This window comes from Mchenga conophoros, linkage group LG8, assembly GCF_057382185.1.
Source record: "Mchenga conophoros isolate Kocher_MC1m ecotype Shallow Benthic linkage group LG8, M_conophoros_male_GT1.1, whole genome shotgun sequence".
NCBI lineage: Eukaryota > Metazoa > Chordata > Actinopteri > Cichliformes > Cichlidae > Mchenga > Mchenga conophoros.
Genome location: NC_140533.1, coordinates 29,130,584 through 29,155,675, shown reverse-complemented (window position 1 = coordinate 29,155,675; position 25,092 = coordinate 29,130,584). Strand labels below are relative to the sequence as shown.

The 25,092-nt window shown below is 43.9% G+C and overlaps 1 protein-coding gene and 1 pseudogene across 2 annotated transcripts in view; both read right to left on the bottom strand.

The window, feature by feature from the left end:
• Positions 1 to 25,092, bottom strand: part of grid1b (glutamate receptor, ionotropic, delta 1b) — a 618,013-nt gene that overhangs the window by 501,578 nt on the left and 91,343 nt on the right. The gene's annotated exons all lie outside the window — the stretch shown is intronic.
• The window catches only part of LOC146569162 (uncharacterized), a 61,012-nt pseudogene continuing 55,357 nt past the window's right edge, over positions 19,438 to 25,092 (bottom strand).

The following is a 25,092-nucleotide window of genomic DNA, read 5'->3' as shown; positions in this document are numbered from 1 at the left end:
ACTCCCAGTTTAACCTCTGGAAGTAATATTTTTACAGCAAAACAAATGCAAAGATGACTTTCTGAAATTATTTAGCGTCTCTAAGCTAGCGGCACAAAAACCCACCTGTTCAAACAGATACCCTGGAATCTGCGGTGTGATCAGGCTGCAGCAGTTTAACACCAAACTGCAAGATGAAGCCAGTAAACCTGCAGAAAGTTCATCAGAATGTGTGAAAAGTTCCTCCTTAGGAGACCGAAAAGCTTCCCAGGTTACCCATCAGCCATCTGTCAGGCAGACACCTGAATTCACCGGACACTTTTTTGTTCCATCACACACTAAATCCGGCTTCTGGAGCAGGAAATCACCTCCAGCCATCGGTCAGTTACCTGCCATCTGGTGGAAATCGGCAGACAAACTCTCCTCCTGCCGTCTGCTCATTCACACCTTCCTGTGTTTCTCCCTCTGAAACAACAAACCCGGTTTTATGATTCATCAGGATATTCAGGCCGTTTCAAACACAGAAACTTTGCACAGGCTCTCTCTGGAGGACCCAACATTTCAAAACAAAATTCTTATGGCCTGAAACTTATTATTTCATCTGCTGCTGATTCTCTGAGCCTAATTTACTCAACAGGAAGTCTGCAAAGTTCAGGGGAATAATAACCCGGTCGCCGCTATCGATTTGTTCTCCCAAATAACTTAGGGATCCATTTTAATCTGTTTGTAACCCGCCTCGGGGAAATAACAAATTATAAAGCAGTTCATAAATTCACAAAGTTTCCGCAGCATTCATTTGGTGACAGGGCGAGACAGCGATATTAAAAGAAAGAAGAAAGACTCATTTAGTTTGATTTTCCTTGCAGGAGAAAATTAGATTCAAAGCAGAGTGAAAACTAACGATTCTCAGACAGGAGTTCACATCATCTCCTAAAATGTAACCTGGAAGGTCGATCCCAATCGGAGCCGGCTGCTTCGGCTGACGAACGATAACGTTGTTTTAAACTCGATGGTGTCTGATCCGTCAGACGGCCGCTTCTGTTCGGACAAACGCCCAGCTGCCGCTGACTGACAGGCCTGAGATGAAGGTCAGGACGCTCGGATACCTGTATCGACCGGCTGTCATCATCTCACTTTGATCGATGGCTGTATGACACATGGGCTGCCTGATAACGCCCTGCTGCCTCCATCGGCTCTGAGTGCGTCTGCTTAACTTAGCGTCTTATCTTTGTCACTGTGTGATTGTAAGAAGTGAAACAGCAGTGCTGCTCTTTAAAACGCTGTCTGTGCCTTCATGAGGAGAACAAGCCTGGGGCTGAAAACAGAGCGACATGCTGCATTTCCACTAATGGCCACTAGAGGCTGTTTCCAAAATGGGCTTATCTGATACCTGCGAGCTGGTGGCGTTTCTGCTACTGGTTCCAACAAAGCAGCAAATCTAAAGTTTTCGCATCTGTCCGTTCAATTATCAGCTAATCGTGATCGTACAGGGAGCTAATGTTGAGGTTTCACTGTGAGACGTGTGCAACGGTTTTAGCTCTTTGCACTCGAGCACTCTGCTTTGATGCAACGATTCAGCTTTTTACTGGTTAAATAATCATCTCGATCCATCTTTCGATCAACAGAAAGTCAGAAAAGCTCTCAGTGTAAAAACAAGAGAAGCCAAACAAATCATCATTTTCATAATCTGAGAAACAGAAGGTGAGAGTTTTTGTTTTGATGTCACTTAACTGATTATTTAATAACAAATTATCAACACTGTTTACATTAATTGGTCCCTCGGGGGCTTCATACAGTTCTTCAGTTTACTTTCATTTAAAATTCACGATCAGCTCGATACTTCTGACGCACGTTTTACTGGATAAAAGTTCTGTTTCTGATATAGAAACAAATCCAGCACTACGTGGTTATCACCATCGCCCTGACCTAGGTTCGCCTTCATCGGCCCCAAAGCCTCAACCTCAGGGCCCGAGCTTGATGGTGAGCTTTTAATTGACATCTTGTTACAAAGAGGATTATGGGACCAGTCGGGGACGCTGGCTCGCCACAGAAAGATTATACTGGACATTATCGTGAAAGAGAGGAGGGATAAAGAAACACGACACTGCCGGAGAGATTAATTTGTTCTTCGGCGTCTTGCATGCATGAACATGTCATAAACCCCACTAATGAGAAGGACAGGACGCGAGGATGAAGTGGGGAGTGGACGTGGGAGGGAAGAGGAAACAACTGGAGAAGAAAGGATGCAAAGTTTTGAAAGTGAAAAACGAAGAAAATAAAAACGAAGAGGAGGAGAGAATAAAAGAGACAGGCAAAGAAGAAGAGAATGAAAATAGTGGAAAAGAAATTTAAAGTAGGAGAAAGCAAAGAGGGTTAGGCGGGATACAGAAAACATAAGGAGGGGGCAGAAAGGAAGGTGGGAAACAGACTGGATGAAGGAAGGAAGGAAGAAGCAACACTTGGAAATATTCAGGAAGGAAAAATCCTGATCCCCCAGGTGTCCCAGATCAGAATAAATCGGGAATAAGCCCCAATATCAATTTAGGTTTTGCTGTAAAACCTAATTTTCCAGAAAGTATTTATTGATTTGAAACAATCAGTCAGCCACTCTTAATGAATTCTGGATTCGTCTAATACTTTTCCATTAATAATCCTGTAAAGGTGCAGCAAGAGCAACAAAACCTCCCTAATTAACCCACAAACAACTCCCCGATAATCCACAAAAATCACTTTAACGATCTGAATGAATCATTAATCAGGATTTAACGAAAAATCCAAAGATGTTCCACAAAAACCATCTGCAGCAAAAACACACAGAGCTCCAGCAACCACACACTGACACAAAAAATATTGTTTTTAAACACAGTGTATCCATCATGGTAACTGCTGGTGACAGTTCAACACGCCTACGACGCCTCACGTTAACACACACACACACACACACACACACACGATGCATCTGCAGACTCTGGGTCTGCTGAGCTCGATGAGTTAATCATTGTGAAAATAATTAAACTCAATAAAGCAGAACAGATTGAATAAGAAAAAAACACAGCCGGAGGCTGACGGCTGCCTCTGACCACAGAGCGACACTCGATGACAGAAGGAAGAACAGAGGATTCACTCGGGCCAACAAACCGTGGCGACTTCCAGACAGGTACACCGGGACGTGGGACTACCATCGGATCCTAAATGGGTGGGTCAAGTATGAAAGCCCGGGCAATTTACTGATCATGTGATCTTTCCTTTAGTGCCGCCTTCAGGTAGAAAAAAATAATAATGATGATAATGTCTACAAATGTCTATATCGATGTCTCAAAACCTGCAGTGAGAGGAAGAACCTCTAGGGGGCACCAACAAGAATCAAAATGTTGCAGTTATATGAATAGATATGCTGAAATAAATGATGTAAACCAGAGTCCAGCAGCTTACGGGCTCGTAGTTAATCTGGTGAAGTGAAGGAGTTCACTAATAAAAGGAAGGAAACACTGAGGAAGACAGATAAGAGAACCAATGAGGAGGAGGAGTGAAAGATAAGCGGAGGAGGGCAGCGTGGAGGAGACAGGCCATCCTCAAGAACAAAAGAGTAATTTGAAGAGCTGCGAGCGGAAAGCTCAGGGGTCCGACACTGAAAAGTTCAACAGTAATCAGAGTTCTTAAAAACTGAGTGACAGGCTCCGGAGATGATGATTTAACACTTAAAGCTTCGCTTCTATTTCTGTCGGATACCAGTGAAGTTTTCTTTTTCCGCTGCTGAATAAATAGACTGTTGCTTTGTTCTCAGAGCAGATATGTGCTCTTTGAAATGGAAAATGAGTGACAAAATGAACACACTGTGAGTGATTAAAAAGTGTTGGCTCTCTCCTGGGAGAAGGCCAGCTGGGCTACTGCCACTAAAAACACAATCAGACACACTAAAGGGAAACAATTAAAGTTACACTGAATGATAATGTGGACGTTAAATGTTCATTCTCATTAGTACTATTAGGGGGCTTCTTAATGCAGATGATACATGAATCCATTCATTTCCATTAATGTACATTGGAGGTGTCACTCTGTTCTCGACCTCGTGCCCTTCCACCTGCACGCTAGGACATTCAGAGCAACCACCGACCACAGGTGTTACTTTAATAAGGTCAGACAACACAGGGAAAGGTAGAACTATGGTGGAGGTGGGTTGCAAAGCAGCTTGCAGATGAAAATCGAATGTTTTCCAGACCAAACAACTTTTGTAGCTCCGCCTATGAGAAATCTGTCTGTGTCAGCTGTTCGGAGGGGTGGACTTTGTCGACTTTGAGGCCAACTCTATCCTCCATCAGAAAAATATACAACACCAAAGCCGGTCAATGTAAGAAATTCAAGAAATAAAAGGAAATGTTTGAAAGGTAATGATAATTTGAACTAAACGTAACATAACCTTACTGGAATGAACAGCTGTGCTCTGGATTTCATCCCAAACAACATTCAAACAGTCACGTTTTACTGGGAACACATAAAAAAGGAATCAGCCGACCAAAGTTAGAGTGATGGCAGAGTTGTGATCTGATTTCTTAAGGTTCAAACAAAGAGGAAAACCAACAGTAGGACAGAGTGAATCTGAACTTTGAGTCAAGTAACTGAACTATGAAACCACAGTGTAGAAAGACAGCCAGCTGTTGTTATGAAGCAATTTTAGTTAAATGGCTTCAATTCACAACAGCAGTAGTCTCAGGGCTCTTTATACTGAAGGTCAAGACCCTGCAATAACACAGAGAAACCCCAACCATCATGTGACCCCCTATGAGCAAGAACTTGGTGACAGTGGGAAGGAAAAACTCGAGGGAAGGGAAACAGGCTAAAGACACACTGTGGAAGAGAGCCATTAATATCTAACATCTATATTTAATGAGTAACTTTGCCTCATATGTTTTGTCTGCTTCAGCTTTGGTAAATAAACTCAACTACATTTCCCCAAAAATACTTCTAAAAACTCAGAAGCTCAATCTTGTTTCATGGATTTCTCCAGCTGCAGCTGCTCAGCACTGTGACAGAAGTGAAAAAGTGAGATTTAAACCCAACACTTTGTTCCCTGTTCAGTTTTTGACATCAAACCACTGGGAAACAAGAAAATATATATCATCCAGATGACAAATACACCCAGATGCTCAAAGAACTCCAACACTTTCTGTTTTGTTGTGCGCTTCGGCTTGGATTCTTCCCTTCGGCGCACAAATTCGTCACTTGAAATCAAGAAAAAAAAAAAACTGCCAATAAAGGCTGAGATTACAGCTACGGGAACGTGCAGAGGTGCAGACGTGAGAGCGAAGAGTTATTAAAGATGAATGGGAGCATGGTGTTGACTGACAGCGGCGTACGTGCTCCCAGCAGGCCCAGCATGAATGTGATTATCATGGGATAATGCTGTTTCCTCTTAGAATAGACCTCCACTGTCTCTGAGGGGAAGGATTAGATTTAATTAGTCTCTCTCTCTCTGCCTTCGACTTGCACGTACATCCCGATGAGCGGAGGAACGCTCACACCTCCGCATCTACAACTTCGGCTACAAGGAGGGAGTGTGGCACACAGCGGGAACAGAAGCTGATGGAGGAGGTGGATGGAGACCTCGTGGCCCACACTTTGTCATTCAAAACTCTTTTTCACCCTTGCTCATCCATCTGCCCCCCCTCCCTGCGCTGCCCCCATCAGTCATCCATCCTCCTTTACTGCTGAGTGCAGCCAGTGACGGCAGTTTAGCAGTGGAACGATTGCTTTATGTGACTTGGGTACTGTAAACCCTCAGATATCATGAGTCAGCACCAGCGGCCTGCTGCTCTTTTGTAGCGTTTGGTACTTACCCACATTCGCAAGGTAAGATCATGTACTCCGTTTGTTTAGTAACAAGCTTCACCTTGGAACGGTGCAAACTCCAACATATTAATCAGGTGGGGATAAAAACAGAACAAATAGAGAAGCTTAGAGAAGCTCTGCACCACCCACGCATCACGCTATCACCACATCACCAATTAATGATCTTGTTTTGAATAACAAAGTTACCTTCTCATATCTGGTTAATTATCTCAAAGGCTGTGCTGTTTGGAAAATTATTACTTTATTTACCATCCATTTCACTCCGTTTCGAAAACAACAGATGCTTGATGCGCTAAAACCAAAATGCTGCGTGAGCTGACTTTAACGTTTTTACCAGCTTCATTTATATAAAGATCCACACGCACGTTTCAAATGTTACCAGCATATTAAAAGTCTCGTCTTTTCCACTCTGCATGTGTCGCATCAGAAGGTGCGCTTCATACTTTCCAACCCGGACCTCTTGCATTCGTGCACGTAAAAACGTATGCAACACGTGGATCATGCCAAAGCTTAAAACTGATCATCGACTTGGAGTGTAGAGTCTCCGGGTGCCGCGTGCACTTCTGCACGATCTTACTCCAGCAAGAGAACACCACTGAGGTTCAGATCAGGCAGTTGAAGTCTCCCAGTAGGAGAATGGAGTCCCCTGCACCCCAGTCCGTAAACCACCACACCATAAAGCCACTTTGAATCAATAAACTCATTATACACTGATACAGGCTTATTCATTCCACAGTCGGATTTAAAAGCTTTAAATCACAATAATCTGAATCAATTAACTGGATTTCCACAAGCACAGCCGAAGACGACTGTCATTATAGGGACACTGCTGCTTCTGCATCGCAGTGCAGTGTTTCACTGTGATGAGAAGCACTCTGACAGGAACTCTGAGCTGTTGTTCTGGTGTTTTCTGCAAGTCACGATCAGGACTGTTCTTTTTTACAGCTCAGATACTGAGTCTACTATGCAAAACCCCAGCAAGCTGCTTCACATCAGCCTCGTGAGCCAAATGGAGCTGATGTGCCAAACGATCGCAGAATATCAAAAACGCACTTCTAAAATAGGAAAATGCCAGTTTGTGCCTGTCATAGAAATGAACTGAGAGCAGTGTTCAGTCAGCAGGGAGGCCTATTTATAGACCACACACACACACACACCCTGCAGATATAATATGATCAAGTACATCCCATCAAATCACATTAAGGCACCTCGCCAAGAGAGTGGTGGGGTCAAGAGCAGCGTGTGTGGATACGGTTGAAGCTCAGTCCCGTGTTAACATTACTGTTACACTGTCTCACACACACACACACACACACACACACACACACACACAGCAGGGGAAACGTTGGGAGCTTTAGGACCAGACCAGAGCTGGAGGCCTTATTTAGCTCTCGATCAAAGATGAAACGCGAGCGAGGTGCACACCCAGACACACACCAGTTGTGGTACCACCACCACCACCACCCACCCGCTTCATCCTCTCTTTGAAGACAGCTGATGAGTCAGAACTCCTTCAGTGAATATTTTCTACCACGTACTCTGAGACGTACCGACTAAAGAAAGGGATACTTCAGTATATTTGACTTCCTGTCGTCAGGCAATGTTCATGCAGTCCAGTGACGACAAGTTAAAGAAGAGTCTGGAATGAAGCCTGATTATCTTGTTTTTATAATCAGTGTAAACCAAAACTCATATTTACAATTAACTTAATCTCCTCGCTGTATTCAAGGCCAAGGCTGGTAGTTAACGCTCATTCCTCACTTGCATTTCAGGCTTTATTACACTGCACTGCAACAGGGTGCTAATCACACACAGCCTTGATTGCTACAGGCTGTAAACAAGCTAACAGCCCTGCATGTTCACCACATGCAGATTTGTTGTATTTAGGCTGCAATACATTTCTTTGTTTTTCACATCTTACTCCTCATTTCCTCTGCTCGTTTAACCATAACAACGCACTCGGCGTGCTTTACTTTGCATAAGCACCGTGCTACCTCGTGCTGTCTAATCTATGCATTCTCTGAACAGCAGAAGACTCTGGAAATATGCACTTTGAACCTTGCAAATTAGGAGGAAACAGGAGGATTTTTCTCACCATCACGGTGCAGTAAACAAAGGAGACACTGAGATGTAAAGCAAATCTATCTTTTCCAATTTAGCTCTCAGTAAAGCAAAAGAAAGTCTTCAGCTACCAGGGGAAATCTGAGCTGTTTGTTTGTGATCAATCAATGCAGTCTGACACCAACCGAGGATTTAAAAACAGGAAGAAAACCTCAGGATGCTGGAGGAGGAAAAGCACTGTGAGGAGCTGTCTGACGAGGCAGCGTGAGAGTGTAGCAGAGGAGACAGCAGCAGGAGCAGAAGAAGAAGAAAGAGTCATATGAATAGCGAAGCCGCGCTCTTCTGCCCGTCTGCTTATCGACTGAAGAGCAGCCGGTGTTCCTCTGCGGCCAAGTTCAGACGCGGAGAAACGAGGACTCTTCTGACACTTGTGAGCCAGCAGAAATCTTATCTCTGGTGAGGAACGACGTGTCCTCCATGTGAACTCTCCATCTGCTGCCAACGTGGAGTATAATCACCACTCAAACGCAACCAAGAGACCCTCCAGGGGTAGGAGAGGCTTCTGATCGCCTTTTGGAGAAACTTTAATAAAACGAAGGTCTGTGAATCATCTAAAACTGGGAACACTGAGCTCGTATCTCTTCAGTGACATCTGAAGATGGTTTACGTTTGTGTTATTGTTTCGCTCCCTTCCTTTTTGCACATCTGCACCAGGCCTAAACAAATCCATTACACTCACACATGACATTTTGTTATTTTGCAATCTCTGCACTCGGAGCAACTTGCAAGTACTGCAGAAGCAATAAAATAAAGGTCACAGCTTACTTAGAAAATAACAGCTTTTAGAGGAAGTGGGAAAGAAGATGAAAATCTCATTTTATAAACATTTCTACTTACATCTTTTGGTAGTTAGAAACACCGACCTTTGACATAGTTGGTTTAGATTCGTCAGAAGAACATGGTATCGGTAAAAAAGCTCACCTGCTCGAGAAAGCAAAGGATCGAGTTTAGCTGGTCTACAGCTTTGTGCAGGTACAGGAGAGAGATTATGGTGAAAACTAGAGGGCTGCGCATTTATTTTATGAATCCACACTATGTTTGCCGTCCTCCACTGGCAGGGATCAAAAGGAAATTAATTAAAAGATAAAGCTGAAGCATTGTGACGCTTTAAAAAAGAACAAGTACCGTCACTATTTTTAATAAACTGCACTCAAAACAGCTCCAGATAATTTGTTGACTGACAAAGGAGGTAAACATAGCAGCCATAAGACCAGTCACACCAATTAACCTTCAGTGGGGGGGGGGGGGGCCAGAGTGCTCAAAGGGAGGCTGGGAAAACAGGTATCATCGATACCTGGCTCTTTGCTCAGAAGTCTGACAGTCTGAGCTTCACGCTCCTATGGGAGCTTGAGCTGATTTCCGATGTTAAAAGCATAAGAAGACGAAGATCAGCAAAATGCATTCAGGCAACTCGTTCATGGCTCCTTCACTACACATCGAGCATCTCGTCGGTTACAACAAATATTAACGGCACCAGCTAAATGATCACACACCCTCAGTAAAATGTTATGAACTTATTGATCCCTCTATTTAATGAATATTTTTGCTCATTTTCAGCATTTCCATGTTTTTAATTCTTGAACTCTGCTAGAGTAGCTTTGCATGAAAAAACAGCTCAAAATAAGCCTTAAATATATCATTTATAGCCCCAGAGGTTCATCGGCTCCCTTTAAGCCAACTTTCCTCCGATCGGCTGCGTCTCATACGTTTGGGGTTACAGTTTGTAAGAATTGACGAGCTTTAAAACACAACTGTAGGTCATAATAACAGCATGCACCACTGATGTATGGTGTTTTCACATATACATATATTTATTCCAGTGTGCTATGTTCATAATAAACAAGGCCAAATTTTACACATACTCCCTGTGAGCCAAACTTCAGGGTGCAGACTGCACTAAACACTCAGTTTCACAGCATTTCCTCTAATCTTGCATCAGTACAGTGTCATGGCGAGGGGATATCTCCGATGTGTCATTCACAGCACAGAAGCCCCACCCACCTTCTTTCACGCCTTCTCTTTGCAAAGGGACGGCCAATCAGAAGGGAATGCAGGACAGAGGAGATAAAACTGCAGATGATAAAATAAGTCAACATCACTTTGAACTGTGAATCATGCAAAAAAGTCCAAGAACCAAAACGCAGAGCTGGAATTAGGTCAAGAAAGGGACCTTTTATACTTTTAATCAAACATCATCAAACCATCAAAGCTTGCCTCACTTACGCTGTAGGAAAATAACAAATGTGATGGATGGTTTTCGAGCTAGCTACCTATTCGATTGCTGCAACTACACTAAAAAGTTGCTCTGTAGGTTTACTTAACTCATAAAAAGCACCGACAACAGCCAAATGAATCAGACCCCTTGCACTAAGATGAGCGACACACTGCAAATCCTTTCAAATCCAAAGATAAGCAGGAAACTTCCTGTAATGATAATCTCTCCAAATTAGTTTCGAGCTTCTGCGAGCTCTCCCAGTGAAGGAGCTACGCTCGACAGATTCAAAAGGCATTTGTTGGGAGAATAAGGAAGTTTATTAATATGCAAACCAGACTGTTGGTGTCAAAGCTGTTTAGGAATACAAATTACACAACCTTTCCAGATGGTGTTTCCTAAACAACAAGCGAAAATGAGAATGTAATGATGTTTTCTTGTCCTCCTTAAATCCATTACAGCTGCCTTGTGTTAAACATTAAGCATCAGTACATCAATCAAACCTGAGGATCATTTTTCTAAACCTGATCGCTCAGGGCTTCGTTTCACGTGAACCCTGTGCCGGCAGTGAGTCGGGGAGGGCTGCGAGATCCATTTCAGCCAACGTCTTGTGCTTTGTTTCACTCCGACTTCGCCACAGTTGCCACACAGGTCCTGTGGGAGAATTTAAATCCGATGCACTGAACTGACACAGTTCAGTGACAGTGACACAGCGAGCGTGACGAAGAGAGAGCAGCGGAGAGACCGAGAGATAAAACTGAGAGGGAAAGCGATGAGACAGAAGAGAAGAGCGTCTCCAAATGTTTCTGTGTTGCATCCCAAATTGAAAAATAAGTGTAGCAGCCAAATCTGAACGCTGTCAAAACATGACTTAATCTGCACCAAAGAAAGCTCGCAGTGGTTTGTTGCATCCAAGAGCATCTCAAACTAAAACCAAAACACGCCAGCTTATCCAGGTTTAAAGTCCGTCTGCAGGGGTTTAGACAGAATTCAAGCATCGAGATGCTTTTTGTCCTCTCAGTCGTGCTGATACTTTGGTTCTAAAGGAAAATTAGAACGGATAATCTGCTATTTCCTGTTGTTTCTTTGAGACCATACATCGTGTCTACTGTTGCATTTTGGGAAAAGCTCCTCTACATTCTGATTATTACGCTGTTCACAGTCCGACCTGTAGCTCAGGTCCGAAATTAACCAGCCTCTGCAGGAGGCCGATGAGCGAGAGCTACATGAAGATGGAAGCATCTGGAAAGTCCAACCCTGCTACAAGGTTCAGACACTTTTGCTGCTCCATGACACGCAGGCTGTCTAGAACGTGCCCGAGGAGAGATTTCAACAATCAGCTGTTAAGCACAGGATGAAGATTACAGAGCAGTTGTGGTTGCTGGTGGAAACAGGGAATTTCAGGGGTTTCCCTGCATATAGATTTTATAAAACTGTAAATGGACTCGTTATTACATAGTGCTTATCTACTCCACCTAAGCATGCCTCGTTCACCAAAGTACTCCAATGAACACATGGGAGAGCAACCCTGCTTTAATAAGGCATTCAGACTGGAGCATTGAACCACCCAGACCAGCAGCGGGAGCCGAGCTAAAGCCTAAAATGTCATGTTAAACATGTAGTGTCAACCCATCCCGACCAAAAGTAGCTGATGTTGCTCAGATGATGTGGCTCCATGTACAAACTTACCTCTGAGTCTAAACTCATTACGTGTTGTTTGCTACAGAGCAGCGAGTCTTTCCCATATTTTGGCCTAAAATCCAAAAACTGTTTTTCTCTTTTTAAACTCTGCTGAGACTGTAGGTGCATGCAGGAACCAAAACCTTAAAATTATTACCGGAAGAACCGAAGAGCAGACTGGAAATGTGCATGTGTGTAGTTATTTCCCAGTGCGAACATCTGCCCGTATAGATACACAACAGAACTGACAGACAAATAGCATAGCATGCAGAGCCAGAGGCAAATGCACACACTTGCTGCTACAATATCCAGTTCTATCAGGTTAGAGCAGGAATCAGATAATGACTTCTATCAAACAGCCCACCAGAGTCAAATAAAACCTCCTCGTCTTCCTCCACAAGTAGCTTACAGTGTGTGTGTGTGTGTGTGTGTGTGTGTGTGTGTGTGTGTGTGTGTGTGTGTGTGTGTGTGTGTGTGTGTGTGTTTGCAAACCTGTGTGTGCACAAGTGAAATGGAGTCTGTGTGAGTGAATCTAACGGCAGCTTACGTAGGAGGATTTGTAGTAGCATAAAATTTACTGGATTTTGTGTCGTGCATCTATATGTGCTGAGTGTGTGTGTGTGTGTGTGTGTGTGTGTATTGCTAGCTGTGTCCTGACAGAACGTCAGCCTTCATGATCCGATGGCCTGAGACGTCGCTTCTGCTGCTCATAAATTGTCTCCTCGGGAGGACAGACAAGGAGAGGACAGACAGTGTGTGTGTGTGTGTGTGTGTGTGTGTGTGTCTGTGACAGTATAAACTGATGCTGGATCATGCACAATGATTTGTGACAGGTAGTAACTTTTTTGGTTCCTCTGCAGTGAACCTGTTGAGTTGCAGGAGGCAGCATCAAAGAGCATTTCAGGTGTTTCTTCCTCTGAAAACATTGTGACACATTTCTCAGCTTCCTTTCAGAGCTCAGGTGCCTCAGTAGTTTTGTTTCCTGGCTAATTAAAAAGCAGACGCTTCATGGCGGTCTTCATCGTGTCCAAAATTCAGCATGGAGAAGAAAAAAAAACATTCATGATTTCTGTGAAACAAAGATCCCAAAACACTGACAGCTTGTTTCTGGAGACATTTGTTATTAAGAGCTTTAAATTCTTTGATATCTTGCTGACAACCTGAAATCTATACTATTATTGTTTTCTGCTGATATAAATGCACATCACACAGTCGAATGTCAGTCAGAGCCTCAGCTTGTTGATTATCCTCTCAGAACTAATCTGACATCAGGAACTGAACAAAAGCCTCGCACAAGCAGCAAAACTCCAAAAAGATATTCGATTAATTTTTATAGTATAATCAAAACTAATAGCAGAATTATTATTTTGACAATTTTACCTGAAAGTGACTTTAAGCATAATGACTTTGAACCTCCTGTTTGAAGTGCTACCAAACACGACAGTCAATAAACTGAATGAATTTCACAAGAAGAAACTGAACATTAAAGCAGTGCACTCATAACCTGCTATATTTATCCATTTCCCAATTTCCCTTACATCTTGAAAGCATCTTGAGGATGTTTCATTAATATAACCTCCCCAGGAAAGAAGTGATAATTTCACAGGATGTGCGCTGCATCCAGACACAACCCTGGAAATGAAATGAAAGCCATACCGCAAGTATTTATTGGTGAAATGAAGTCCTTTGTGGTTATCAGCACATTAGGATGCAAACTACATCAAAGTTTATGTATCCTCCTTTCACATTGTGCTGTTTCACTGTCCGGTGACTCTCTGGTTTGTGTCTAGTAGCATATTCATGGAAGATAAGTACCCATCATCCTGCTCCATTACCCCCATGCAGCATTTATTCTGCTCAGGTGCCCGAGGTTTGAACCACGTTATGTCCTGACTCAGCCCGCTGTCCTTCACCTGTCCTGCTGAGACTCTGTGATATGGAATGGGACCCAATCTGTGCGAGGACCATATTCTGAGCTCAGGCAGGAGTAAACATCTGGGAAGTGCTGAGGCAGTGCGGTAGGAATGGTTAGAGGAACAACAACAGACTGACGGCACTGCATCTTTGGAGGGAGTTTACATTAAAAATGTTTCCTCGGTCTGAAACCACTCAGTGATTTTTCCTCATTTAACTGACTCATATCTAAGTTTCACCAACAAACTCGATGCTGCTGGGCTGAATCATCAGCCAAAACTTTAGCACGTTTCAAATTTGTCAACTCTTTTTAGCCTCACGTAATCAACCCTGAACTAGCGCTGCTCAATTAATCGAATTTTAATCTCGATTACGATTTGGGCTTTCAACAATCATTAAAAATGACTGAGCCGATTATTAGCCCCTCCCTCGTGCTTTACTCTCGCGCTGCTCCGTGTGGCAAATTGAGCGCACCTCTCTGCGTTTCGAACACGTGTCACAACGATTAAGAGCAGCGGTCTCCAACCTTTTTTGCGCCACGGACCGGTTTATGCCCGACAATATTTTCACGGACCGGCCTTTAAGGTGTCGCGGATAAATACAACAAAATAAAACTAGTACCGGTACCGAAAAAAATAAGATTTATTCATAACACACGTGAAAAGACCCAGCAAAACCGAGTAAACGATAAAAACGATAACAAAATAACGCTGAAAACCGATAAAAACCCTGAAAACCAGACATTTCAAGCCTGAGCCTCAACTCTCGCGGCCCGGCACCAAACGACTCACGGACCGGTACCGGTCCGAGGCCCGGGGGTTGGGGACCGCTGACTAAGAGGACCCGAGGGAAGCTCGGAAAGCTCAGCAGAAGTTATTTGGAGAGGAGAGTGACTGCTGTTGGTTGAAAAGAGGTAAAAAACCTTCAGTGGTATTATTTTTTGACAATCTTTAAAGTTGACTCATTAAATAAATATCATCAAATAATCGAGATCTCAATTTCAGTGAAAATAATCGTGATTATCACTTTTGCCATAATCGAGCAGCCCTACCCTGAACTACACAACCAGCATCACGAGCTGAACATACTGGAAAAGTGAATCTAAGTCCAAGATTTATGTAGTTGTAACTGCCACATGCAAACAGGTTAGTGCTGGTCTGCTGACAACATTTCACCAGCACAAAAGGCTGAAGCATTGCAAACATTAAAGAGTAGCTGCAGACTGAGTTTCTGGGCGTCTTTAAACCAGAGATGCAGGCTGAACTTGCTTATTGTACAAAGACTGAATTCTTCCCCAATGAAATAAGCGATGAAAGATTCTGCAGTTAGACGATTGTTGTGCATGTGTGACACGCTCTCCAGTTCTTGTGTAGCCATGAACACTGAGGGGATTTAGCTAGCAATGGGCCACCATCACATCTGGCCAGCTGCAACAGGAAATTCAGAGCAGAAGGACAAAAATATTCAATTCAATTTTACTCATTTAGCCCCAAATCACAACAAACAAGCGCTTTATAGTTTAAGGTAGAGCCCCAACAGTAATGCAGAGAAAGCACTGCAGTTATATGTTAGAGTAATAAACACTGTGGGGAAATTACAGTGGGAACAGCAGCATAAGAGCACAACATATTGTACACAGCAAGGTACTGCACATTTAGATTACTGCAGGCACAAATAATAGCAGGTAGCACAGGTACAGCTGCACATGTGTTTGTAACTTAGTATTGCAGATGTTTTTATAGTTCTGACTGGGTTTAAAAAAAATCTTCCAATACTTTAGTAATTTTACTTGCTGTGTTTCGGATCTGCTGCAAAATATCAAATTAATTGGGTTAATCATGAAATCAGATTTCCTCTACAAGGAATCTGCTTCACAGTTATTCGAGTGTATAACTGCTAATTACTCGATATAAAATCCTCTCTGAAGGGATCTGCGTACATTAGTGCCCCACAAAAAAAATGAGAGGAACTACTTCGTACTCTATTTCAGAGACTGACCTTTAGATAAAAGTTTATGAGTGGTGTGATTGTCCATTTCCTGCTGCCAGAAAGCAAAAAAAGTCCTGGATGAATTTTGGAAGCGCCATTAGCTGCATTATCTCCTGAGCTGTGGATGTGATTCAAGTGGAGAAAGAAAGGAGCTTTGTAGTGAGTTTCAGACGGCGGCCTTCAGAAAGACATTTTCCATTTATCAGCAGAGCCAGACTGACTGCATGAACTTTTATATTGACAACAACGGCAGAGGTAAGATATGCATCTGTTCCACGTGGTGCACGTGTATAGTGTGGAAGAAATTTTTCACCCTCGTCTCTTTGAAGGTTGTTGTTAGGTTTTGTATTGTTGATTGTCATTTATGCTTAGAAATATTTAACCATATATGCTTAGAGGTGTATAATCAATTGTGTAGTGATAGGATGTGTGATCTTTAGCAGGCTGCAAAGGCTTGGTGTGCATTCCAGGAATGCACACCTACATCCTGGGAGCATGGGAAGAGGTCGTACCTTGTTTTATTGTTTTATGGCAGGATAAACGTGGCTATATCTGTTTTAGGCTAAGTGCCTTTTGTTTAGATGAACTGTTGGACTTCCAGACCAGCAGGTTTAGGGAAGTCATTTATGGGGTCACAGTCTGACCCCCCACACACAGGCAAGGTACTCTTTGTTTGTATGTAGACGTCATATGTTAATGAACCTATGCATATTCATGTAACCTCAATAAAAGAGCAGTGTTACGGGGGAGCGGACGAGAGCAACTGGGGTCAAGCGAAGGAACGACGTTTGTCCGGTTCTCTCCCGTGCACGAGAAACATGAAGAACTTTGCCTACTTCGTGTCTTGCTTGCTGTGTAATTATATTGTCTTCAAGGTTCAAGCTACAAACCTATCAGTTGTTAAACCACAATCCTGTTTCGCTCTTTGTTCTAGAAAATCTGCTGTGATATTGTGTGGGTGGAAATTAGGTCAGATGACTCAGACAAGCAAAATATTTGTCAATTAGTTGACATCCACAGACAAACGTCTTAGGAAGACACATCGATCATATTTGCAGCGGTGAAGCTGAGAATCTGTCCGAAATCCATCCATCCATCCATCCATCCATCCATCCTCATCCGCTTTGTCCGGGGCCGGGTCGTGGGGGCAGCAGCCTAAGCAAAGAGGCCCAGACCTCCCTCTCCCCAGCCACCTCCTCCAGCTTATCCGGGGGAATACCAAGGCGTTCCCAGGCCAGCCGAGAGATATAATCTCTCCAGCGTGTCCTGGGTCTGCCCCGGGGCCTCCTCCCGGTGGGACATGCCTGGAACACCTCACCCAGGAGGAGCCCAGGGGGCATCCTTGTCAGATGCCCGAACCACCTCAGCTGGCTCCTTTCGATGTGGAGCAGCAGCTGCTCTACTCTGAGCCCCTCCCGGATGGCCGAACTTCTCACCCTATCTCTAAGGGAGAGGCCAGCCACCCTTCGGAGGAAGCTCATTTCTGCCGCTTGTATCCGCAATCTCGTTCTTTCGGTCACTACCCACAGCTCGTGGCCATAGGTGAGGGTAGGGACGTAGACCGACCGGTAAATTGAGAGCTTCGCTTTTACACTCAGCTCCCTCTTCACCACGACGGACCGGTGCAGTGTCCGCATTACTGCAGCTGCAGCCCCAATCCGTCTGTCGATCTCCGGCTCCCTTCTCCCATCACTCGCGAACAAGACCCCGAGATACTTGAACTCCTCCACTTGGGGCAGGAACTCATCCCCGACCCGGAGTGGGCACTCCACCCTTTTCCGGCTGAGAACCATGGCCTCAGATTTGGAGGTGCTGATCCTCATTCCCGCTGCTTCACACTCGGCTGCGAACCGTTCCAGTGCGAGCTGGAGGCCCTCACCCGATGAAGCCAACAGAACCACATCATCTGCAAAAATCAGAGATGAGATTCTGAGGCCACCAAAGCGAAAGCCCTCCGCCACTTGGCTGCGCCTAGAAATCCTGTCCATAAAAATTATGAACAGAACCGGTGACAAAGGGCAGCCCTGGCGGAGCCCATCACCCACCGGGAACGAGTCCGACTTATTGCCGGCAATGCGAACCAAGCTCTTGCAACGGTTGTATAGGGATCGAATGGCCCGTAGCAATGGGCCAGACACCCCATATTCCCGCAACACCTCCCACAGGACACCCCGAGGGACACGGTCGAATGCCTTCTCCAAGTCCACAAAACACATGTAGACTGGTTGGGCAAACTCCCATGCACCCTCGAGTATCCTGGAGAGGATAAAGAGCTGGTCCAGTGTTCCGTGACCAGGACGAAAACCGCATTGTTCCTCCTGTATCCGAGGTTCGACTAACGGACGAACTCTCCTTTCCAGCACCCTGGCATAGACTTTCCCAGGGAGGCTGAGGAGTGTGATCCCCCTGTAGTTGGAACACACCCTCCGGTCCCCTTACTTAAAGATGGGGACCACCACCCCGGTCTGCCAGTCCATAGGTACTGCCCCTGATCTCCACGCAACATTGCAGAGGCGTGTCAACCAGGACAGCCCTACAACGTCCAGAGCCTTCAGGAACTCGGGGTGGACCTCATCAACACCAGGGGCTCTGCCACCAAGGAGTCGTTTAACTGCCTCAGTGACCTCGCCCCCGGAAATTGGCGGGTCATTCCCCTCTGCTTCCTCCTCGGAAGACGTGTCAGTGGGATTAAGGAGGTCCTCGAAGTATTCCTTCCACCGCCTGACAATTTTCTCAGTCGACGTCAGCAGCGCTCCGCCAGCACTATACACAGTGCAGGTAGAGCACCGCTTTCCCCTCCTGAGACGTCTGACGGTTTGCCAGAATCTCTTCGAGGCAGTCCGAAAGTCTTTTTCCATGGCCTCTCCGAACTCCTCCCACACCCGAGTTTTTGCTTCAGCCACTGCCCGAGCCGCATTCCGCTTGGCCTGTCGATACCTGTCGGCTGCCTCCGGTCCGAAATCGAGTTTTCTATTACAGTAAGTCGGAATCTGTGAAAGTGTTCTGGACACAAACTTCACATCATTCTGACGAGGCTTTGCATCAATGTGACGTTGAATTGTTAATAGGGTGACGCAGGGGGGGCAGCGGTGAGCACCTTCACCTCAAATCAACAAAGTCCAGGGCAGTGTTGGTCAAGTTACTTGAGAAAAGTAATTAGTTACTGATTACTTCCCCCAAAAAGTAATCCCGTTACTTTACTGATTACTTATTTTCAAAATTAATTAGTTACTTTTCAAAAACATGACACCTGAATGCGTGATAAAGCGATGGACCTTTTGGGCCAATTCTGCATAATCCATCTTATAAAAGTGAGTCAAACAGAAAAGTGTGTTTTTAAAGAATTGTTTATTACTTTTAATCTGAACTTTATAAAAACTGCATCAAACAAACATTACATTAAATTCAACAGTCTTTGACTTTAATGAATTTGTTTAACATTTAAACATATTTCTGCACATTACACCAGATTTTAAGAAAATAAAGGCTTAAACTGTATTTCTGCAGAATCCACCATATAACATAAATTATTTTTGTGTACACACACACATCCTTTCATATAAATACAGCAAAAAATTAATAAATAAAATAAATAGAATTAACAATAACATCTTTTAACAGTTGGTAAAGTGCAGAGAGGAGTAATATTGAGATTACCAAAACAGAAAAAGCTATTGCATGCTACATTTAGCCTTTTAATCCAGTCTCAGTTTGTGGCAACCCTGAAAAAGACCTGTTTTATTGTTTTCTTTTGGACTGAAACTGTGGTTATATCGCATCAGCAGAAGCTTCTCAAACCTTCTATCAGACACTCTGTTCCTTTTTGGGGAAAGCACCAATCCACCTAAACTGAACAGCAGTTCCACTGGTGCACTGGACGGAGTTGGACTTTGTATTTCATGTACATCTTTTTGAGATTTGGGAACTGATTCAGAATCTCAAACTCATAGTCTGACCTTAAAAAGTCAGTTACTTCTTTTTCTGCTGAGAAGCTTTCTGTGGGCTGGTTCTGAAATTCAAAAAAGTCCATTTCGGCTGGGCTGGCTGCCATTTGGGACACGTTAGTGTTGTCAGTTGCAGGAACAGCTTTACGACACTCTGTTATCAGGAGCTCCTTCACATACTCTCTCCTGCGCTCATCTCTCAGCCAACGAAGTTTAAACTTGGGACAAGTGGCTGCTGCGAGAAGTACTTCTTGGCTGTCCAGAACAGCATCAAAACGAGTCTTGATGGCCTGTAACATACAATATGATGCATCTAAGAATAAAATTATTTTACTATACAATTACCTATCGTCATTATTTTGTGGGCTTTACAGCTCTAAACCATCTGTATTTTCTATACTGTCACATTTTCTGGGGCGTGTCTATACTGTATGAGATTTAATTTTGGTTTTGTTGATATTATGATTAATATTCATGATTAATGATGATCAATGTCCCTGATATTTAACAAGGGGTGAATACTTGGTCTTTTATTCTATCATTTTAATAATTGTACCCGCTGCTTAAAACTAAGTCTAACATCCACCCACTGTGAATGGTATAATAAATTTAACAAATCCACCCAAAGCACTTAATAATAATCTTACCTTTACAATGACATCTGGAAGGCATCATAGAGGTCATCTTTCAGGGCAAGCGTCTTTGACCTCAGGCTTGTGAGTGTTGGCCTTAAAGCCCCGTAGGTGCACTCATCCCCTTGTAAGATGTCCAGAGCCACTGTCAGGGCTTCATCACAGTACAGTACTCTTTCAAGAACTGGTACTCCCTTTCATTAAGGCACTTGATTCCCAGTTTTACACACAGGGGATTAAGTTCATTCAAGGGAATTGTGATGATTCTAGAAATGGCCTCATACAGGGAATTCCACCTTGTGGATGTCAGTACCATTAGGTTTCCTCTGGCTGACTTCCTCCACCTGTTCAGAGGCTAATGTTGATCGACTTGCTTTAGTCCAAAGAGCAGAATATTTTGCAGTGCTACTCCTATATGCAGCCTTGGTGTCTGCACAGGAGTTTAGATGTTTGTCAACATCGCTTGTTGAAATCAAGTTAATTGTGTGCGATGCACATCTGTAGTGTGGAGGGAGGCTGAACTGTGCATCACCAGATGTGGTTGAAAGAGCTTCTATGACATCAGTAAAGGTCAGTTCTTCGTCATCACCTTCTTCATTTTCAGATTCAGGGCTGACATACTCTGAATGCTTTGGCAAAATTGGATACACTATCCGTTACAGTGGCAACAACTTTGCCTTGTAGTCCATATGATGAATGGATTTCTTCAAGCTCTGCTCCGATTACATCATAGGTATGGCTGCCTCTAATTCTCTTGCATGCTAGGGCAGCCTTGTTGCGGTGTAATGTGGAATTAATCCAGTGAACTGTTACACCCATAAAACTTTTATTATTTACCGCCCAGATGTCAGCAGTGGTGGAAACAAACTCTGCCTCTTCGAGTGTAGCCTTCAAGTTAGAGTTCATTTTGTCATATTCTCTCTCAAGGTGTCCTACAAATGACTTTCTCTGGGGCAGCTTGACACCACTTTTAGTTGGTATTTTTTCTACGATGCGTCGGAATGATTCAGAGTCAACAGTGGAAATCGGCAACATGTCCTCGACGATATAGGCAGCGACGAGCTTCTTCAGTTCAGCGGCACTAAGTGCTGTCGCTCTTACGTCTAGTTTAACCTGTTTAGCAGGAGTGGGTCCATCTGAGGTTTAACATTCCTGTGGCAGCGTGCTAGGTGTTTGCTCACGTCGGAAGTGGAATTTTTCGACGTAGAAAGAAGTTTTCTTCCGATGCAGAGTGTACAACTGTGTGTGAGCTGTGTGAGCCCTGTGACAGATCGGTGGCCAACTTTGGGTCTACACTGTCTCTCACTCAGTTGAGTTATTTCAATTCAGTTTCAGTTCAGTACTTTATTGTCCCAAAAGCTGAAATTAGTTCAGCAGCAAGAGCAACAATAAAAATAAACAAAACAATGATAAAATTAGTTATTCACCATGGAAGAGGCGGGTTGCAATAGGGGTAAAAGAAACCTGGAGTCTTTTGGTCTTCATCACAGTTACTCTAAAACGACGGCCAGAGGGCAACAAGTCTGCAGTTATGAAATTGGTGGAGGGACGGATTAAACTGGACATCCTTGCAGTGCAAACCCATTTCTCCTCTGCACATGTGCTTTAACTCTTCTGCCTATAACGTTGACTTCTCATTAATGACGAGTTTGACAAATCGGTATATCAATAAAGTAAGGCTGTCAATGCTAACGCATTAACGTGTATTAATCTGTCAACACAGTTAACGCAATTAAAGTTTTTAATGCAATTAACCGTCTGGAGTGCAGAATGACTCAAACTGCCTGAAATGTCTTTGTCCACGCATTTCAGGCAGTTTGTCCAAAGTCTGTCCATTCTGTACTCCAGATGGGTTAAAAATTTCAATCGTGATGACGCGTTAGCGCGTTAACGTTGACACCCCTGCAGTAAAGGTCTGGTTTGAGAACCATCAGAATAGGTTCTCCTGAAATACGACAGAAAAGACAAACAAGGGTAACTGATAGTAGGCGTCCAAGTTGGGAAAAGGAAAGTTCATTGATCATCTCTCACAACCATCCAGCCGGCGTACAAGTGCCGCTTCCTTTAATGTCCTTTAAAGTTTAAATGCAGTTTCAGCCTCCTGTGATTGTTGGTTTATACCAAACCTTTTAAATTCAGGATCCGTCTAGAAACGAGCATCATCGCACAAACATCTCCGCGCGCCCCTCGAAGTTTATTTTATTCACTTTAACAAAACGATTCCTTCAGATGAGAACTTTTTAAACCTTTCAGGAAGGTTTTATCACCACGGTGTTTGTCTAACTAGCACAGGCTGGTGAAGGGAAAAATGCTAATGATGCCCAAAAGCTAAAGCTGAAGTTTCAAAATGCAAGTACACAAACGAATGAACAATGCTAGTCACAGCAGCCATCGTCTATATATAACCCAAGCTCCCGAATGAAAGTCTTTACCGCCGTGTGCGTTGCTGTGCAACCTTGTGAATGACCTAGACGTTGAGTGACTCTGCTTCGAAAGGACAACTCTTCAGTTCTTGGATTAAGGCCTCATCCTGTACGGTCCTCTATTGAGATGGAAATTAATATTTCAGCCTTTGACAAATGGCTTTGTGAATGCTTTTAAAACTCTATTAAAAGCTGCCTTTGGATTTGAAGGAAATGAGAATCTGTGCTACTTCAAAAATTTGGAGACTGTTTTTAAAAGCTGACTGACAGAAATAGAAGAACTCCTGGTACTTTTTGGGGATAACAGGTAACTCAGCTGACAATAACTTACACACTCCGTCCTCGACGCTTTGCACCGACTTGAAGGGGAAATCTGGATATTCTGTAACGGTCTTTGGAAGCAGATATGCTGAATTTTTGCAGCAGATACTAAACGGAGCGTCTGTGCAGCTGTTCAATGAAGGAGAAGAAAATAAATATTCTTCTGCCCTTACTGCAGAAAGTCCTCCATCCTCGTCTCTCCCTTCTCTTCCTTACTTCCTTCTCTCCTCTCTTCTCTCATTCCCTTCATTAATAACAACAGCAGACTCTATAACCTCACACTCGAGGTGCTTGCCCTTTCCGCACTCCAAGATATACAAGCTACTTTCACCTGACGAGGTTAATTGAGATGTGAACGATCGCAGCACAACAAGCGGCACGGTCACTCCTGGGCGTCGGGGCTGCACTGAGCACGCCTGGTTACCTGCCCTTTCTGCAGCTGTAAAAAATGAGATGGACGCACTGATTAACGCGGCATTTTTGCACAACCCGTTCAGGCTGTTTCACACACTCGCAGTAAGTAAAACAGGAGGAGGCAGCAGCAGATCCACAGCCTCTAGGCCCCGTCAATATTTCATTCGCTGTTAAATATTCAGCACGTGTTTCCTGCCAAAACCTCGATAATCCAGTTATGACAAAACAACGAGATGATCTGTGTTCGGGAAAAAGATCCTCGTGTGTTTTTTTCTGTGAATTTCCCACACTAGTGTCACATGTTTGGGACACAACCAGAGTTTTCCTCAGAAAACTCGACATAATCGTTCCACCGCAACGAAGCTGAAGAACAAAATGTTCCCTCTGAAATCAACACAGCTTCTAAATCTGTACCAAATTATCTGAGATTCAAATAATATTCTTGTCACGCAAAAAACTATAAAGGCACGCATAATAAATTCATCAGCACACAGTTAGTACAAACAAGCGAATGGCACGCGGGACAAGTCTCGGCAGTCCATCTGCATCTAAGGTCAAAGGTCACTCTTCCGAGGAGGCCAATGTTCACATTTTGGACAGAGAGGACAGATGGGTTGAAAGAGGAGTGAAAGAAGCCATCATTGTCCACTGTGAGCAACCATCTTTGAACAGAGGCGGGGCTTACGACACCAACTGTCTGCCATCTATAATCCAGTTTTGAGATCCCTTCCCAGACGCCTTAACGCCCACTCACATCCTGGGCCATCTGACCTCAGGAAATCACATGATAGGGTGGGGCCAGGTTTCACAATGAGCTCACCCGAAACTCTGGCTGATTGGGACCCACACCCGCTTTCACGCCTTGGCTCAGGCGATTAGGTAGAGGATTATCAGGGGGTCCTTTGTCCCTCTGTGGGGAGGAAACTCCCACTGGGTTTGAATCAGTCGCCACCATTTGACCTTAGAACTGAAGAAGCTTCTCGGATGAGAGGTGAAACGTCTTCAAGCAACTTAAAGAAGTCCAGACGCTTTTCTTTCCAAGCTCCTTAGACTGCTAATGAAGCTGAAGGCCTGGTTTCTCTGTGTTTCAGAGGTGCGTGGTCCTCACAGAACAACCACGCTTTAAAAGTTTAATTTCATAGAATAGGATCCATTACTGCAGATTAAACTACCCAACCGATTACAAAGTATTTAAATGCATAATGATACTAAGTGCACTGTCCCATTGGTCGTGCAGCACTCAGCTAACGTCAAGATCTCCTGAGGCTGTTTTTTCCAAAATGTGAACATCTTTTCCATTTCACATTGCTGAAACTGAAATCTTTGAGTTTGGACTGTTGGTTTAATAAAACATGACATTTTCCAGACACCCTGGAAAATGTTTCCAATCTTACCTTCTGACATTTCATACAAGAAAAGATCTGAAAGTGCGGCATTACTCAGTGTCACCATGACATGGTTAACAACGACTGTTTGAATCTTATTTTCCAGTGGGGTGGGTGATACCACGGGGGGACCGGCCGCTCTCCTCGTTTCCGAACGCTGAACCAGAAGTTTGGTGTTGTTTCCAGTCGTGAGACTCACATCAGCTCAGAGCAGCTGTTACGCTCAAAGCT